The following is a 19,019-nucleotide window of genomic DNA, read 5'->3' as shown; positions in this document are numbered from 1 at the left end:
GGAAAACAGCATGGAGGTTCCTCAAAATGTTGAAAATAGAACTACCCTATGACCCAGCAATTGCACTGCTGGGTATTTACCCTAAAGATACAAACGTAGTGATCCGAAGGGGTACGTGCACCCGAATGTTTATAGCAGCAACGTCTACAATAGCCAAACTATGGAAAGAACCTAGATGTCCATCAACAGACGAATGGATAAAGAAGATGTGGTATATATACACAATGGAATACTATGCAGCCATCAAAAGAAATGAAATCTTGCCGTTTGCGACGACGTGGATGGAACTAGAGGGTATCATGCTTAGCGAAATAAGTCAATCGGAGGAAGACAACTATCATATGATCTCCCTGATTTGAGGGAGAGGAGATGCAACATGGGGGGTTAAGGTGGTAGGAGAAGAATAAATGAAACAAGATGGGATTGGGAGGGAGAGAAACCATAAGTGACTCTTAATCTCACAAAACAAACTGAGGGTTGATGGGGGGAGTGTTTGGGAGAGGGGGGGTGGGGTTATGGATATTGGGGAGGGTATGTGCTATGGTGAGTGCTGTGAAGTGTGTAAACCTGGCGATTCGCAGACCTGTACCCCTGGGGATAAAAATATATGTTTATAAAAAATAAAATAAAAAGAAATGTTAAATGAATTCTCTTTAAGTCAGAGATGGTACAAGAAGCCCATTACCAACACCTTCTTTGACATTTTACTAGATGTCTTATATAACAAAAGATAGAAATTAAATTAAAATTCATATGATTTAAAGGGAGAAATGCATTGTATGAGTCAAATATGTATATGATTGTTTATACAAATAAATGAAATTAGTTAATAACTATGAAAGTTAAAGCTAGACTGTTGAAATTATACTAGAGGTAAGATGAATATACATAAATGTACATAAATAAACTGCACACAAACAAACAGAAAATTTCATTAAAAGATATTCACCATAGCAATAAAGCATATAAATTACATTAGAGTTAGTCTTTAGCTGGTTTTCAGGATATTTTAAAAAATTATATAGATATCCAATAATCTTAGGAAGACACACTACCTCAGCAGTATCTCTTCTATGAAATTATATTAATATTAAGGATCTTAAATAGATCCTAAAATTTACATTGGTGGACAAAAGACCAGGGGAAGCTAGGATAGTTTTAAGAAAAATAAAAAGAGGTTAAGACTTCCAAAATGACAAATATTTTTCATAAACAACAATACTTAAGTCATCATGCTATTGGTCCAGAAGTGGACAAACTGACTAACAGAATACCGCTGAGGACCCAGTCTAAACTCACACATATATAGGAACCTGAGATTTTGCAAGAGATGGCTATGTAGATCAGTGGGGAAAAGACAGGAAAACTTTCAACAAATGATGGAAGGAAAATGTGTTATCCACGGAGAGACTTAACATACAAAAGGGCAATGACTAGACCACATAGAACAACAGAACTCTGACTCACAATCTATGCAGGAACTTGTTAGGAAATTAAGTCACAAAGTCAGCAACAGTGGGCCCAGCTTCCATATTTTTCCCCCTCTTCCACCTTTGAATGAACCAGAGAAAGCCAAATATGCTCCCCAAACCAATCACATAGATGTCCCCCTTCTAATTAGTCTGCCTTCAACAATCCTCAGAGCATAACTTTAATTTTTTTCATTATTATGAAGCTTTTCCCACTTTCTGCCTGCCTTTGAGTCTCTGTCAAATGAAAATGACAGTGGTAGAGCCCCTTGCTGTAGCAAACTCTGAATGGAAAGCCTCTGTTCTTATTGAGTGATCTTCATTTATTGGCAAACTACATGGAAAGTTTATACTTAGTATAGGATTAGGGACTTAAACATGAAAGGCAAAAGCCTCACAGAAGAATTTTTTATGAAATCTGGCTAGATAAAAATTTCACAAATGGGACAAAAGGAACAACTTTAGAGGAGTAAATTTTATAGTAAAAGATTCAGAACATATGTTCATTATTTAAAACAAACAAACAAACAAACAAACTCTGAAAAAAATACCTGGAAAACAAATAACAAAACACCCTCCAAACTGAAAGAAGACATTTGCAACACAAACAAAAAAAGTAAGAAAGTATCCAGAGTTTAAGCAAAATTATACAAATCAAAAATTTAAAATATTTAAACCAATAAATATGAAAATGGGCAAAGTAAAAGAACACAGACAACAAAAGAAAACACAAAAGTGCCCAAAAGATATACAACCTTATTAGTATCAGAAGAATGCAAATTAAAATAATGATATTGTGTTTATGAGGATAGAGGACAGAGGATATAGCAGATGGTAGTGTGAATTTTTTATAAAAAAGTTTTAAAAACAGTAAATATGAAGATAGGTATACCTAAGAATCAACATCATCCCTAAATATATGGAAAAAAATTTTGTAAATGTGTACCAAGATGCATGCACTAGTATATTCATAGAAGCATTATTTATAATTAGACTGAAAACAAAAAAAGTTTCATCATCAAGAGAATAGATAAATATATTTTGGTATTTATATCAGAGAAAACAAATAAATGATAGCTAAGCACGTCAATATAGATGAACCTAAAAATTTAAACTTGAGTGAAAAAAATCCAGTCACAACAATATGGAGTATAATTCCATTTGAATGTAAGTCAAACCAGACAAAATATATCAATATAGTGTTTATAATAGGTACACATATGTGGAAAAGCTTTGATACAACAAAAACATAAAAAGCAAGGGAAAAATTAATGGCAGTTTCAGAATAGACTATGATTTTGGAAGGAAAAAGATGTCTTTCTGGGTAGCTCACAGGGGCTTTAAAGTTGTTAGTATTAGTTTATAAATTGCACTTAATAATGGATAGATATCTAAGTGCTTATTTTATTAATATACTTAAAACTATGTATTAATCTAATGTACTAGCTTATGTATGTGCAATATATCTTGCAATAAAAAGTGAAAAATAAAACAATACTTATCCTTTAAAAAGTCCTCCCAAAGGCAGAATTACCAATTATGGAAGACCATGGACCACAAAGGTCTTTGAAGATAGAACTAGGGACTGGAGTTTACCAAAACAAGACATATAATTTTCTGTTGAAACAGAGAACTCGCCCCATTTTGACTACCTGGATTTTATGTGACCCATAGATCAGTGCCTGCTCTATGTTTTCATTCTTTTTTGTTTGAAATACGGGTTTTGTAGTTATTCCCTGCTTTCTCCATTATCATGTATTGAGTATTTTGTAAACAAATAAATTGCCTTTTGGCTTATATATAGTTTAATATGAAGTGTGACAATCTGGATCTCATAGCAAAGAAAACAAAGTATAGACTTCTGGTTGGATACAGAAACTGGCTTCATGGGACAGAGGTCAGTGTGGTTGTTTTTGTTCTTTGTTTGCCAGTGTGCTTTGAAGTGTGTCTATAGTTATTGGGTAGCCAATGGCAGTCATAGTGAAATGGATATTAAAACTTCTCCCTTGCCACTTCCCACTATGGAGGCTAAAGTAAAAACAAACAAACACAGAAACAGACTCAAATTCTGGATTACCTTGCATTTAGGAATGGCCATAAGGTTCAGCACTGGTTCATGAGACTTGCACTAAAGTAAAGCTTATAATTTTCTTATCAAAGACCCTGTTGTTTCCCTCTACATTCTTCCTTGAATGCAGATGTGATGTCTGGATGGGAAGAATACTAAGTAAGTCAAATGCATAAGTCAAATTTGTAAGATAGTGGACAAAAAAGAGCAGGGTTGGGGGAATAAAAAATCTGATCTCTGATAGTCCTGTAGAAGAGCTACGTCCGTGCCGTCCACTTTTTTAATTTTTTAAAACACTACAAGCCCCATTTGTCGTTCCTTTGATCTGACAGCATTCCTAGCTGAAATACAATAAAATTAGTTTTGCTTTGTTTCAGTTTTAATGTCTCTGCCTCATCTATGCCACAAAGAATTTCACCTCCCCCTTAGCACAGACGTTGCTGGTCACTACCCCACCCCTTTACACATATGTTCACTGCAGGGATATTTCCTTAATGTAATGTAATGTAGAGGTAGATGCAGAACAGATGAGGTTTGCGAGTGTTTAAAAGGAGAGAGAGTTTTGACGTGACTACCTCAAAAAGAGCAACTTCTATTTTTAAAGACAGTGACTATTCAATATGATCTGTCTCAATTCAGCTCTATATATTTTATAGGGAGTGGAGAGTCTTTCCTGATTCTTATTTTATTAATATATGCATTAGTTTTATTTGTGGGATTTTTTTCCTACCATGCCCTCTGTCTTCATGGGTACCATAGAAGGAGCTAGAGAAGGATGTGCTATACACTTTCATCATACACAGATATTATATCTATTCCGTATATCCACATATCCTAACCCAGGGCTTATATATTAAATAGTGGCATTTTGGTCACTGTGAATGAAAAGTTAAAGATGTGTTAGGTCAGACTTATTTTCTGCATATTTAAGTTGCAACTGGATTTTTTTCTATTAGCTTAAAACAACAAATTTGATCAGTTGTTGGAAAATGTCAGTGCAATTACTGGGTTTTTTCCTTAATGATTAGGTCACTCTAAGTGTTTTCTGATGATCTCTTATGGCACTGAAAATTCCTCAGATCAAACTTGATTTGGATTTTTCCATTAGAATTGCAAAGGCAAAAAATCATTTTTAAAAGCCCATCTAAAGAGCTATTTTTGTGATTCATAAATTAATAAAACATTTTAAGGAATCCTCAGTCTCCATTTTACTAAATTCATTTTAAAAAATGATCCTGTACTTATATAGAAATACAATGCTAGTCTTAAGAATCCACTTAGTTGTATTTCAAACCCATCTCTAGTCACAAAATTAGAAAGGAAGCCATACAATTCTTATAAATGAGTATTTATTGGTGTTAAATGTCTAGAAATAGAATAAGTAAAAGCAAGTATAGTTTCTTGTGTTATCAAATTATGAAACTATACTACCTAAAGAAACAGAAAAATGCTGTGAAGACAATATTAAGTGCACTTTAGTTCCAGATGCATTTAGCAGAGGAATATGTTGATCCATTTTTTTCTTCTATGCTTAAAGTGTTTTAAGTATAGCATCGGATTCTAAGTTGTAATTAATGTTCTGTGTGGCTGGACATCAATATAATCTGGTTGTAAATCTTGGATAGTCATTTTGTAGTGTTAAAACTAACATATTTGGATTTTTTTTTATTAGTAGGTTTTTATATGGCTCAGAAGAGTTAAGTATTATCTTATGACAGACTATAAACATATTTAGAAAATGTCAGTCTCTGTCGCGAAAAGTAAAGTTTTAAATGTTATTCAGTCAGATTCTCACCACTGATAGTCAAGAGGGAGAATAAGGTAATTTGAGAGAGATTTTACCTCAGAAACTCATTCTTTTATGTCTTTCCTGCATTAAATTGTGTTTTAATAGGTAAAGTGCTCTGGATCAATTGTTTTATAATGCTGAATTGTAAACATAATGATTTTCTTGGATAGGAGAGGGATGTTTGGAAATGAAATTTGTCTGAAGAGTGATGGACAGATAAGAAATAGCATCATTAACAAATATTTATTGAGTACCTAGGGTGCACAGAGCTGTGTGCCAGAGAAAGACATAGATGTACTTTTCTGGTATGAAGCCTGGAAAAGTCCAGGTAACACAGGCAAAATAGGACTCAGGCTTGACTTATGTCCTCATTACTTGTCCTTTTCATTTCTCCTTCTTGTCCAATATCCTACAGTGTGTTTTTATTTTTTCATGTGACCCTCCTTCCCCTTATTCCCTTTTCACCTTCATTGTCTTCTTAAAACATTTAACCAGAATTTAAAATGCACATAAATATCTGAACTTTTCATGATGACATAGATCAGTCTGCCTTCCGAGGTTTCATATCTTCAGTATTGTACTCATATGAACCATCTATAGAATTTAGGACTTTGGAAATGGCCTATTCTTTTTCTAAGATGGTAGAGTAAATCTACTAATTTTTTTTTGTCTTTCTGCCATTTTCCCATAAATGTTCAAGCCAGATCAGAGCAAACATGTTGCCGAAATATCTTGCCAGTGAGGTGAAATTCTCTCTCCACTGTGAGCAACCTGCCTGTTCGCTGCTGACAGAAGTCCTGCCCTTGAACAGCACAGGCTACGTTGTCTTAACACAGTAGATTAAGTAGGGTCTTTATTTTATGTTGAACTTTCTCTCCACTCCCTCTCTGTTCATTCTCTCTCTCTAAGCATTTTCCATTTTAATTAGACAAGTCAATTACTCACACACACAAAAATTCACATATGGCAAAGAAGAAGTCAAACTCTCTCTCTTCGCAGATGACATGATACTGTATATGGAAAACCCAAGACTCTACCCCCAAACTACTAGAACTCAGATAGCAATTCAGTAATGTGGCAGGATACAAAATCAATGTACAGAAATAAGTTCCTTTCTTATATACTAACAATTAAAAAATAGAAAGGGAAACTAGAGAATTGATTCCATTTACTATAGCACCAAGAACCATAAGATACCTGGGAATAAGCCTAACCAAAGAGGTAAAGGATCTGTACTCAAAGAACTATGGTACACTTATGAAAGAAGTTGAAGAAGACACAAAAAAAGATGGAAAAGCATTCCATGCTCATGGATTGGGAGAATAAACATTGTTAAAATGTCTACACTGTCTAGAGCAATCTATACTTTCAATGCCATCCCTATTAAAATCCCACTGGCATTTTTCAAAGAGCTGGAACAAACAACCCTAAAATTTGTATGGAACCAGAAGAGACATCGAATTGTTAAGGAAATGTTGAAAGAGAAAAACAAAACTGGGGGGATCACATTGTCTGATTTCAAGCTTTACTACAAAGCTGTGATCACCAGGACAGCATAGTACTGGCACAAAAACAGACACATAGACCAGTGGAACAGAGTAGAGAGCCCAGATATGGACCCTCAAGTCTACGGTCAGATAATCTTTGACAAAGCAGGAAAAAATATATAGTGGAAAAAAGACAGTCTCTTCAATAAATGGTGCTGGGAAAATTGGACAGCGATGGGTAGAAGAATGAAACTCAACCATTCTCTTACACCATACACAAAGGTAAACTCAAAGTGGATAAAAGACCTCAACATGAGACAGGAATCTATCAAAATCCTAGAGGAGAACATAGGCAGTAACGTCTTTGACATCGGCCACAGCAACTTCTTTCAAGATATGTCTCCAAAGGCAAAGGAAACAAAAGTGAAAATGAACTTTTGGGACTTCATCAAAATCAAAAGCCTCTGCACAGCAAAGGAACCAGTCAACAAAATAAAGAGGCAATGCATGGAATGGGAGAAGATATTTGCAAATGACACTAAGACAAAGGGCTGATATCCAAGATCTATAAAGATCTCTTCAAACTCAACACTCAAAAAACAGATAATCAAGTCAAAAAATGTCTTCTCCAAAGAAGACATATAGCTGGCTAACAGACACATGAAATAATTTTCATCATCTTTAGCAATCAGGGATATTCAAATCAAATCAAATCAAAACCACATTGAGATACCACCTTACACCAGTTAGAATGGACAAAATTAACAAGACAGTCAAAAGTGTTGGAGAGGATGTGGAAAAAAAGGAACCCTCTTACACTGTTGGTGGGAATGCAAGCTAGTGCAGCTACTTTGGAAAACAGTGTGGAGATTCATTAAAAAATTAAAAATAGAGCTTCCCTATGATCCTGCAATTGCACTACAAAGATACAGATGTAGTGAAAAGAAGGGCCATCTGTACCCCAATGTTCATAGCAGCAATGCCACAGTTGCCAAACTGTGGAAAGAGCCAAGATGCCCTTCAATGAATGAGTGGATAAAGAAGATATGGTCCATATATACAATGGAGTATTATGCCTCCATCAGAAAGGATGAATACCCAACTTTTGTATCAACATGGACAGGACTGGAGGAGATTATGCTGAGTGAAATAAGTCAAGCAAAGAGAGTCAATTATCACATGGTTTCTCTTACTTGTGGAGCATAAGGAATAACACGGAAGACATTGGGAGAAAGAGAGAAGTGAGTTGGGGGAAATCGGAGGGGGAGACAAACCATGAGAGACTGTGGACTCTGAGAGACAAATTGAGGGTTTTGGAGGGGTGGGTGGGGGGTTGGGTCACCCTGGTGGTGGGTATTGTGGAGGACATGTACTGCATGGAGTATTGGGTGTGGTGCACAAACAATGAATTTTGGAACACTGAAAAGAAATAAAATTAAATTAAATTTTAAAAAATATTCTGTGACTAAATGGAGAGAAATTTGGAAAGCCAGAAGAGAGTACTTAAACAAAAAATGGCTAAGAGCTTTCCAGAGGAAGATTCCAAAAACCAGGTCATTTTATGTATTATGGAAACACTAATGACATTTTCAAACATCAGTTATAAGGCCAAAAAACAAATAAACAAATAAAAAAGAATAAAATATCACAACAGAAGTGAAAAAGCAATTCTTTTTTTTGTTACTTTTCTTTCTGCCATAATTTACAAAGCACATATTAAATTGTGTACTGACCATGTAGTATATACAGTTTCCAAATTTTTATTGTTCTTTTTAGGAGACATGTACAGACAAGAGGACTGGGTTCGCTATCCTTATTACACTTAGCATGACTAGAAGTAATTATAATTAAGAAGTAATGAAGTTTATTATGGAATATAATTGATAATTTGTATTTCTATCAGTTAAGTCAACTTATTTAACTTGACTTAAATCATGAGTTTGAGTATGCCTATGCCACCTTACTATAAAGGAGTCATTGTTTATTATAATGAATGTGGTGTGAGCATTCATAAGCATCTTTCACTACATCCATTGTAGCAAAACATTTGAATGGAAATTGTCTCAAGTTTCTTTGAGAAACTTGAGCAGTGGCATACCCTGATCTGGCCAATGAGCCTACCAATATGGGCAGAGACCTGCTTGGTACTATAATCTTGATTTGGTATGTCAAATGGCAACAAAAGCAACTGATTATGCCATAATCCCAAAACAGACACTCCACCAATGCAGTTGACCTTTCCTAGCTAGTCTAGTACTTATCTAACCAACAGATCAGCAGCATTCCTTTTGCTTTTGTAGTATGGAACAGTCTTCAATCCTAGTCATTAGAAATTTCTACTTTTCTCCTCCCTCAGCTTCACACTATAATGCTAGGTTCTGTGATGAATTATTGAATTCCTTTTCTTGGAAGTATTACTTTGCCATTCAATACTCAATCCTTGGTCTTTTTTTTTTTTTCTTTACTTTTCCTAGAATGGTAGAAAAACATCTGCCAAAAGATCTCTGAAAAGGGTACTAAATCTCAAGGCCTTGGTAAAGGCTGAAGAGATGACTTTGAGGAATCTGAAGCTCCTTAAAAAATAAATATAAAATGTCATACCATTCTAGAATAACTTCCACTTTCTAATGTATCACAGTATCTTGTGACAGAATATTAAATATTAAAAAATCATGCTAAGAATTTATGGGGAAGACCAAGATTAGCTACGTAAAATTTTCTATATGTCATGTGCAAGCAATTTTAACCCTTGCAATGATTTGTCTGTGCAAGCAACTCTCTCTTCAAAGTTAAATAATCCACACAGACAGACTGAAAAAATTATTATTAACCTTACACAGTGGACTGGATTCCCCAGAGTGAGAATTTTAATTTTTCTTCCCTTTTTCTTAGGAGGCAAAAAGGAAAAGATGAGAGGGATTTGTGCTAACTGTCCCCAACAGTTATTGAGCAACTTAATAGGTGATAGGTGCTGTTCTGAGCACTTTATAGAGTTATCCTGATTCATCCTCAAAATCCTGGCATAATGTAATTAAGCTAAGGCTTTCATACAGGTCATTATATAAAGCCCACAATGCAATTCTCCTGTAATCAAACTATCCTTCCAAATATTTTATTTTAAACAAGATCATGATACAAAAAGGATTTGTGAAGGACCACATTATATACTAGCAATAAAGAGGAGGATGATAGCAGCATTTGCAAAGCTTTTTTAATAGATTTATTTGTTCACAGTTTATTTTTCAAATACCTATTAATTATCTGCATAAACCAAGCTCTATGCATAGAGCTTTGAAGAAGACAGACAAGGACCCTGCCCTTCTAAAACCTTTTTGGTCATAAAGACATGGATATAAATATGTGTGCCAAGAGAAGAACACATGAGATGTGGAAATATATGTGGGTGTAGGGGATCTAAATCAACTTAGTAGTCAGAGAAGGTTCACATCAGGAAAAGGCATTTAAACAGAAATTAAATGACAGAAGGGACTGAATAAAGTTCTTCTCCGTGAGAGCAAAAGGGAAAGTGCTGAGATAGGAACTGGAGAGAGAGACAGGAACCAGAATGTGTAGGGCTTCTCAAGCTGGTAGTTAAAGATTTTGAGATTTATCCTAGGGGAGTACAGAAATGAAAACAACTCTGATATGGTAAAAAAAAATAATTACATGGTATTAATTAATCAGTGGAATTTCCACAACGTTGACATAAGTACCAAGAGAAAAAAATTTTGATTCAACCCACATTTCAAAGCTCAGGCACTGACCGTAATCTCATCCTATGACCACTCTCCTGATTAGATCTTTCTCCTCTACCACAATTTCAGAGTGTAAAGGCTTAGAAAATTGAATTGCAACCTTTCATTTTAGATTTTCCATTTTTAATACTTCTTTATAGAGTTCTGTTTTCTTCAGTTTAAATACCTCAATCTTCAAGTTTTCTCAAGTGAAAATCTTATGAGAGACTATTTCTCTTCCTATACCAGTTATCTTTCCTTTATTTAGTCATGTTCTTGTTCAGGGTTTGAAAACCTTTGCAAAGGGCCAAATAGTAAGTGTTTTCTTATGTATAATAATATGTATAATAATGTATATTATCTCTATAATCTCTATCACAACTCACTATTCTGCCATAATAGCAGAAGCAGCCATAGATAATATGCCAATAAATGGGTGGGGTTATGTGCCAATAAAATGTTATTTACAAAAACAGTTTACTGAATTTGGGCAGTAGTTTTCAAACTCCTACTCCTAACTAATTTACCTCTCCCCAGACTATGCAAGGTCTCTCAATATGTTGCTCTTCAGAGCACCCTTTGGGTTGTGTATACAACCATAATTTACACATCATTGCTCCTATATAATTTGTTCATGTAAGAGTGTACCCTGCTAGTATTATAGATTACTGGGTTGACTATGGCTTTGCACTATTACTCATGACAAAGCCCCAAATTTCTGTCCACTGAAAATTTTGTGGCAGATTCCCTACCTAGTGTCCAGTTGTCTTTTGTTCTGGTTTCTGCTTTCCCTCCTTAAAGTCATTATTTTACTCTAGTTCCCATGGTTTCTGAATGGCCTGGAATTTAGCCAATTGTCCACAGCTCATTGAATAAAGTATTGCCTTTAGTTGTTCTTTTTGACAAAGATAATACAGGTGTTTTATATATGTAAACTTTTGTGCTAAGTTGGCAAGTATTTTTTTCTTGGAATTTTAAAACTATTATGTTTTGTTTAATTTTTCTTGCTCTATCTACATCATGAAATCTTAATCTGACTGCATTTGGACCTACCTCTGACCTCCCAGAATAGCATCGAACTTCATTGCACCCTCGTGGACAATTTCCTATGCTTCAGCACGAGACCATGGCACCCCGAGAAAATTCCTGTTCCACACAGTGAACTATAGCCACACCCTCTCCAATGAAGCTTAAAAATCAGTCTTGGATGAGGTTGGGGGATGGAGGCCCTTCCAAATTTGGTCCTTCCTTGAGCATTCTCTTTTATAGAGACCTATTTGCTATTTCTATATTCTTTGGACTTCTCATTTACCACCTTTTGTAGTTAACCTTCCTTTACTGGCTAATAATATTTTTATATCGGGGTCCACAAACAAAGGGCCAAATATTGTTTGCTACCTGTTTGTAAGTAAAGTTTTACTGGAACACAGCCACTTCCATTCACTTGCTTATTGTCTATGGCTGCTTTCACTCCACAAGGACAGAGTTAAATAGTTGAGTTGAGTAGCTAAAAGCCTTATAGCCTGAAAAGCCTAAAATATTTACTAACCTCTTAGACTAAAAAATTTGCCCATCCATTGTTTATATTAAATTTTCCCTATTCAAATTATGAGTGACTTTTCTATGACGGATATAGATTTGGCAGCAGAAGTGATCCTAGAAGACAGACCTTCAAAGATAGGATGTTTTAGATTGTTTTGGTCATATCCTTGGGTCTATCAATGGGAAAAGTGTACCAGTAATTCATAAAGTGCAGAAAGGTCTCAGAGAATCAAGCTATCTATCTCTAGTCATATTGCTTAGGTAGTGTCTGCTAAACAGAGTGAGTGCTTAATCTTGTTGGCAGAAAGTTTTGCATACTAGATAATATATTTGCTACTATGTACTGCATTAACCCTTTAATTCTAATGAAAGACTTTGAAGTGGATAGATATTGTTATCATTCTATATAAAGGAAAGTGAGATAAATCATAAAACCAGCAAGCGTAAGAGTCAGGACTGAATTCATTGTTTTATGACTCAAAGAGTGGAGTATTATCTACCCCAAGAATCTTGTCTTCCATATTTCTTTTGATTGTTTCCTCTATTGGCATAGCCTAATAAGTCCGGAAATAATGACTGCTATGTAAATTAATTTTCCAAAATGAACACCTCCATATTTTGCATAAAAATAACAAAATTCATTAATGGCTTTAGATCACAAGACTGTAATAGATTTCTTTTTTTTTTAAAGATTTTATTTATTTATTTGACAGAGAGAGAGAGATCACAAGTAGAGAAGCAGGCAGAGGGGGAGGGGGAAGCAGGTTCCTTGCTGAGCAGAGAGCCAGATGTGGGGCTCAATCCTAGGACCCTGGGATCGCGACTTGAGCCAAAGGCAGAGGCTTAACCCACTGAGCCACCCAGGGACCCCGACTGCAATAGGTTTCTAAGGAAAATGAATTCATTGTCAACTCAGTTATTTAATAAGCTTTGAAAAAGTTTCTTAGAATGTTCAAGCTAATGTGAAATTGAGAAATATAAATATTATATCGTGTGTAGTCCATGTTGTCAGGCAATTTACAATCTGGTGATGCTACTTCTGGGGTGTTTTCCAACACCAACAACCAATTCTCTGATTCTCCAGACACCAACTTGGTGTTTAGCAAATTAATTCAACTCTGCCACTAACTATCCGGAATTAGCACACACCCCACATTTTAAGTGCTCTGTCCTATAGGACAGTCCCCCCACTTCAGATGCCAATCACAAATCCTCGGCCACCCATACTTCTGATCAACTGGCTATAAATCAAGAGTTACCAGGATCTCCTCCTCAGGTTCAATAATTTGCTATCAAACTCACAGAACTTGGGGAAGCATTTCAATTAGGTTTGCTGGTTTATTATAAAGGATATGACTCAGGAACAGCCAGATGGAAAAGATGCATAGAGCAAGGTATTAGAAGGGGAAGTGAGGAGCTTCCATGCCCTATCTGGGCACACCAACTCCCAGGAGTACTCCATGAGTTCACCTACCTAGAAACTCATTAAATCTCCCCCCTTAAATTCCAGACTCCCTGCTCCTCTCCTATATATGGTGAGGCCTCATACTAAATCACATCATTAGCATAACTTAGGTGGAAAGGTACACATTATGAGTAGTAAATGATATTCCCATCACTTGGGAAGTTCCAAGGGTTTCAGGAGCTCTTTGCCAAGATCAGGGACAAAGACAAAATGTGTTTTGTATATACTATACTACTTATCTATATTGTACCTATATTCTGACTAAGAGGACTTCTGACCTGTCCTAAATGTAGTGACAGTTTATATAAGTTTTAAATACCCAGTAGCCAGTTCAGTATCATAATTATGAGGATAATAATTTAGCACCTTAAAAAACAAAGCTAAAATGATGTTAAGTCTGTGATAATATAATAAACCATAACTATAGTAAGTTTGACTAATTTAAAAAGTGATTCCTATTATTTTGTTTCTGACCTTACCTTTTAGATCTTAATATTAATTACTTAGTTAATGTTTTTAAAGTAATTCCAGTGGTAAATCCTATTACACATAATCTTACCTCCTATCTCCAGGTTACTGTGCTTGTCCCACATATGTGTTACAGGAAAAATCACCCATTCACAAAAGGGCTAGGTTTCTTCAAGTATTTCTAGTTAATATATTAATAAACCAGGAAAAAATGTCTTAGGGAAAATATGCCTCAAGTAGATGTTCAACAAAATATATTCTCAAAGAATATATGTCTGATATATAATAGAAGTTTACAATATGTGGAATAGATGAATTAAGTTTCTCATTCATAAGGAAAAAAATCACATCCAGATTTTGATTAAAAGACATTTTAATTACATTTTGATACATATTATATTTGGTTAGTGAGGGGGCTGCAATTATTAACCCAGATATTTTTTATGAAATAAAATATTATAGAACAATATAGATTATCAAACGAAGAAGGAAAGATGGTAAAATATTCAACACAGGGTTATGCTTACAAGCTTCTGATAATTATAATAATCTGCTAATTGACTTCTCCCCCTCACCCCCCTCACAGGAGGGTGCCAATTAAAATAAACTACAATTTTGCTATTTGGTCTTTAGCATCAGTGCAGATGTGTTTGAGTTTATGATCAGTTTTCTCAATGTGTTGTCCAATTAACCTCAATGGGAGTGATTCACAGCAAATCCCTGGGGTTCTCTATGAAAGGAAAAGTCAGACAGGCTACTACAGGGGAAAAGCTTTTATATGTGCTTTAAAGCTCACTTGTGGACTACTCTGATGAAAAACTGGTGCCAGTGGAAGCATCTAACTATTGAGGTAAAAACCCCCCAGAGTTTCTTTGTAGCTGTCACTGAGAGAGAAGAGATGAACTATAACTGAGACAAAGGGAAATTGGGTACAGTCCTAGTGGGATCTGACTCATTCCACTAAGAGGCTGAGAAAATGTATATAATTGCCCACAAACAAAAAAGGTTTTGGAGAGCTCAAATTAGAGAAATGTGTAACACTTGCTGGGGAAAGACCTCTGAAATGGAGTGTTCCATCAGATATAGGAGAAAATCATTTATCAAACTTAAATACCCACTTAATTTATTGATATATTTGATATATTCATAGTTGAATGCAACTGTATTTCAGTCATCAGGATTATTTAATTTGTAATTACTCATATTAACCCAAAAGGTTGACTAACACTGACTATGAAGTAATATTAAAAAATAACTAAATAGATCTTAAAAGATTAAGCCAAGCAGTCTATATTCATACACACATGTGTATGCCTACAGTTTGGTCATTTATATATCTATCTGTGTGCTCATTTACATATATACATGAAAATATGAGCACTAGGTATCAAAATCAAAAGAATATCAAAGATATTCTCAAAAGGCAATCTGGGAAGAAACAAACAAGTTGCATAGGACTGAAGTATTGGAGGAAGAAATTATACCAATTCTCCACAATCTATTTCAAAAACCAGAGGCAGATATACTTCCTTATTCACTCCATGAGGCCAATATTACACTAATACCAAAGCCTAAGTCATTACAAGAAAACTATAGACCAATATCTCTCAAGAACTTAGACACATAAATCCTCAACAAAATACTAGCAAATTGAATCCATTTGTAAAAAGGATTATACACCACAAGCAAGAGGGATTGGCTGATTCAACATTAAAATATCAATTAATGCAATACATCATATCAACAATAAAAAGAAAAATCACATAATCATATCAAAAGATACAAAAGAAACCTCTGACAATATCCAACACTCATTCTCAATAAACTAGGAATAGAAGGGACTTCCTCAATTTGACAAAGTATATCTATAAAAAGCCCACAGCTTATATCATAGCTGAAAGAAATCAGATCATTAATAAGTTGATAAATATTCCATGCTTAAAGATAGGAAGATTCAATATATTGTCAAAATGTCAGTTCTCTAAGACTTGATCTCTAGATTTAATGAAGTTCAATCAAAATATTGGCTTATTTTATGGATATCGACAACTGATTCTAAAGTTCATATAGAGCGGCAAAAGACCCATAATAGTCAACAAAATACTGGAGAGGGAAAAGTTGGAGGACTGATACTATAAAGCTATAGTAACCAATACAGTGTAATATTGACCAAAGAATAGGTAGATCAATGAAATAGGAGAAACAGCCCAAAAATGGACCCACAAAAATAGTCATTTGATCTTTTTTTTATAGATTTTTTGAAAGATTTTATTTATTTATTTGTCAGAGAGAGAGAGCAAGAGGGAGTGAGAGCACATGCAGGGGGAGTGGCAGGCAGAGGGAGAAGCAGATTTCCTGCTGAACAAGGAGCCTAATGTGGAGCTTGATCCCAAGATTCTGGGATCATGACCTAAGCTGAAGGCAAACACTCAACTAACTGAGCCACCCAGGTGTCCCTCATCATTTGATCTTTGACAAAGGAGCAAAGGCAGTATAATGGAGTAATGATAGACTCTGCAACAAATGGTGCTAGAATAACTGGACATCCATATGCAAAAAAATAAATCTGGACATTGCCCTTGCACCCTTCACAAAAGTTAACTCAAAGGGATCACAGACTTAAATGTAAAAGAAATAATTACAACACTTCTGAAAGATAAAATAGAAAGAAGAAAATCTAGATGACCGTGGGCATCGTAATGACTTTTTAGATACAACACCAAAGGCAGGATCCATGAAATAAATAATTGATAAGCTGAACTTCATTAAAATTAAAAACTTCTGGGAAAGAAATATAAAGAGAATTAGAAGGCAAGCCACAGACTGGGAGAAAATATTTGCAAAAGACATATCTGAAAAGGAACTGCTATCAAAAATATGCAAAGAACTCTTATAACTCAACAATAAGGAAACAAAAACCCGATTAAAAATATGGGCTGAAGACCTTAACAGACACCTCACCAAAGAAGATATACAGATGGCAAACAGGTACATGAAAAAATGTTCCATGTCATATGTCATCGATGAAATGCAGATCAGAACAACAAGATACCAGCATAGACCTATTAGATTATCCAAAATCCAGGACACTGACAACACCAAATGCTAGGGAGACTGTAAAACAACAAAACCTGTCACTTGTTGCTGGGGAGAATGCAAAAGTAATACAACCATTTTGGAAGACAGCTTGACATTTTCATACAAAAATAAGCATACTCTTACCATATAATCCAGTAATTACATTCCTTGGTATCTTTAAAAAGGAGTTAAAAATCTGCACATGGATATTTCTAGCAGCTTTATTCATAATATCAAAACTTGGAAGCAACCAAGATATCCTTCAATATGTGAGCGGATTATCAAACTGTAGTAGATCTAGACAATAGGATATCATTCAGAACTAAAAGAATAAATAAGCTATCAAGCCATGAAAAGATATGGAGGAACATGAGATGCATATCACTAACTGAAAGAGGCCAGTCTGAAAAGGACAAATACTGTATGATTCCAACTATATGACATTCTAGAAGAGGCATAACTATGGATACAACAAAAAGGCCAGTGCTCACCAGGCTTGTGGGTAGAGAGAGATGAATAGGTTGGATACGGAGCAATATACTATACTATACTATACTATACTATACTATACTATACTACACTATCCTCTGTATTATATAATAATAGTGGATGCCTGTCATTATAAAAAAAATTAAAACTAAAAGGTATTTTTTAAAGCCAAAGATAATGAAGAAAGTCAGGGGATGGAAAATCTTTGATTTTCACTTTAGATGTTATAAAAAATAATTAAAACATTGAAAACAATAAAAATAACAGAAACTGATGACAAAAAGGTAACTAGAAAAGTTAATCCATAATGTCAAAACTGGTTCTTTGAAAAGCCCGATAAATTAGACAATGTTTTTAAAAAGTTTAAAAAATATATATATTTCCTTCTTGTATCCATTTTAGAACAGATAGAATACCTGAGAAATAAGATGACTTGTTTTTAGAGTGTAGAGTCAACTTCATACAAAACCAAAGTAGCAGAGCAAAACAAATAAAAACAACAAGACAAGTCACCCAAAGACATAAATACAATTAATTAAAGTAAAAAAGGTATTAAATGAATCAAGGAGTCTTAAAATAATTATACCTTTGGCCCAACTAATGTTCATTGCTGATATTAAGAAAAGGTAAAAAAAAAATTGAAAATCTAACTGCAACTCACTGTATTAATCACACTGGGAATATATCAGATAAAAAAACTCCTTCCCTATGACACTTTAATCAAAATCCATAATATCAATTCAGATCCATTTAAAAGATTTTCCAAATTGTTACCATTAATCAACCCTTAGTTAGCCAAGGGAAGAAGGCAATTCTTTAGTTTTATGAAAAGGGAATCCTCCACAAACTCTATCACACCCACATATACTATGTAGGATACATAATAGTGGATATATGCCATTATATTCTTGACATCACAGAAATATGTAGCCATTGTTCCCTACTCTCTACATATCACAAAAGAAGAAATGACTTTTACATGTCTATCCCTAATCCTCCTAATTGTTCTCTGCTTTCCATCTGTGTGAAAGCTACTCCCAAATATTTAATACATTCCTAGTATTTTCAGTGCATCCCAAACCTGTGTACAGCTGCCTGCCTCATACCTTAACATCCAGGTATGTTCATTATGTCAGTTTGTTATGTCTTAATGAAATTGAAAAGCAAATACAGTTGCAGTATAAGGAAATTGAAGCACTCTTTTTAAGTTGGGAAAAGGAAAAGGATGCCCTCTTTCAGTTTCTGTTCAGCACTGTCTCGCAGCAGCTCATATAAAATAAGAAATAAAAAGTTATAGACATTTGCAATAAATAATGCATACTCAACTAATTTTTTAAAATTGTATTTTTTAAATTCCAAGAGCCAATATAATAAACTGTGATAAAAACAATTTATAAGGGTTCTTATATACTAGAGTCAAAACAATAATT

The 19,019-nt window shown here is 34.6% G+C and overlaps 1 long non-coding RNA gene across 1 annotated transcript in view; it reads right to left on the bottom strand.

Annotated features, from left to right (window-relative positions):
* Positions 1 to 19,019, bottom strand: part of LOC125108993 (uncharacterized) — an 83,313-nt gene that overhangs the window by 19,192 nt on the left and 45,102 nt on the right. The gene's annotated exons all lie outside the window — the stretch shown is intronic.

The sequence above is a fragment of the Lutra lutra genome, chromosome 9, assembly GCF_902655055.1.
Source record: "Lutra lutra chromosome 9, mLutLut1.2, whole genome shotgun sequence".
Classification (NCBI taxonomy): domain Eukaryota; kingdom Metazoa; phylum Chordata; class Mammalia; order Carnivora; family Mustelidae; genus Lutra; species Lutra lutra.
This window is presented reverse-complemented; position numbering and strand designations above follow the sequence as displayed.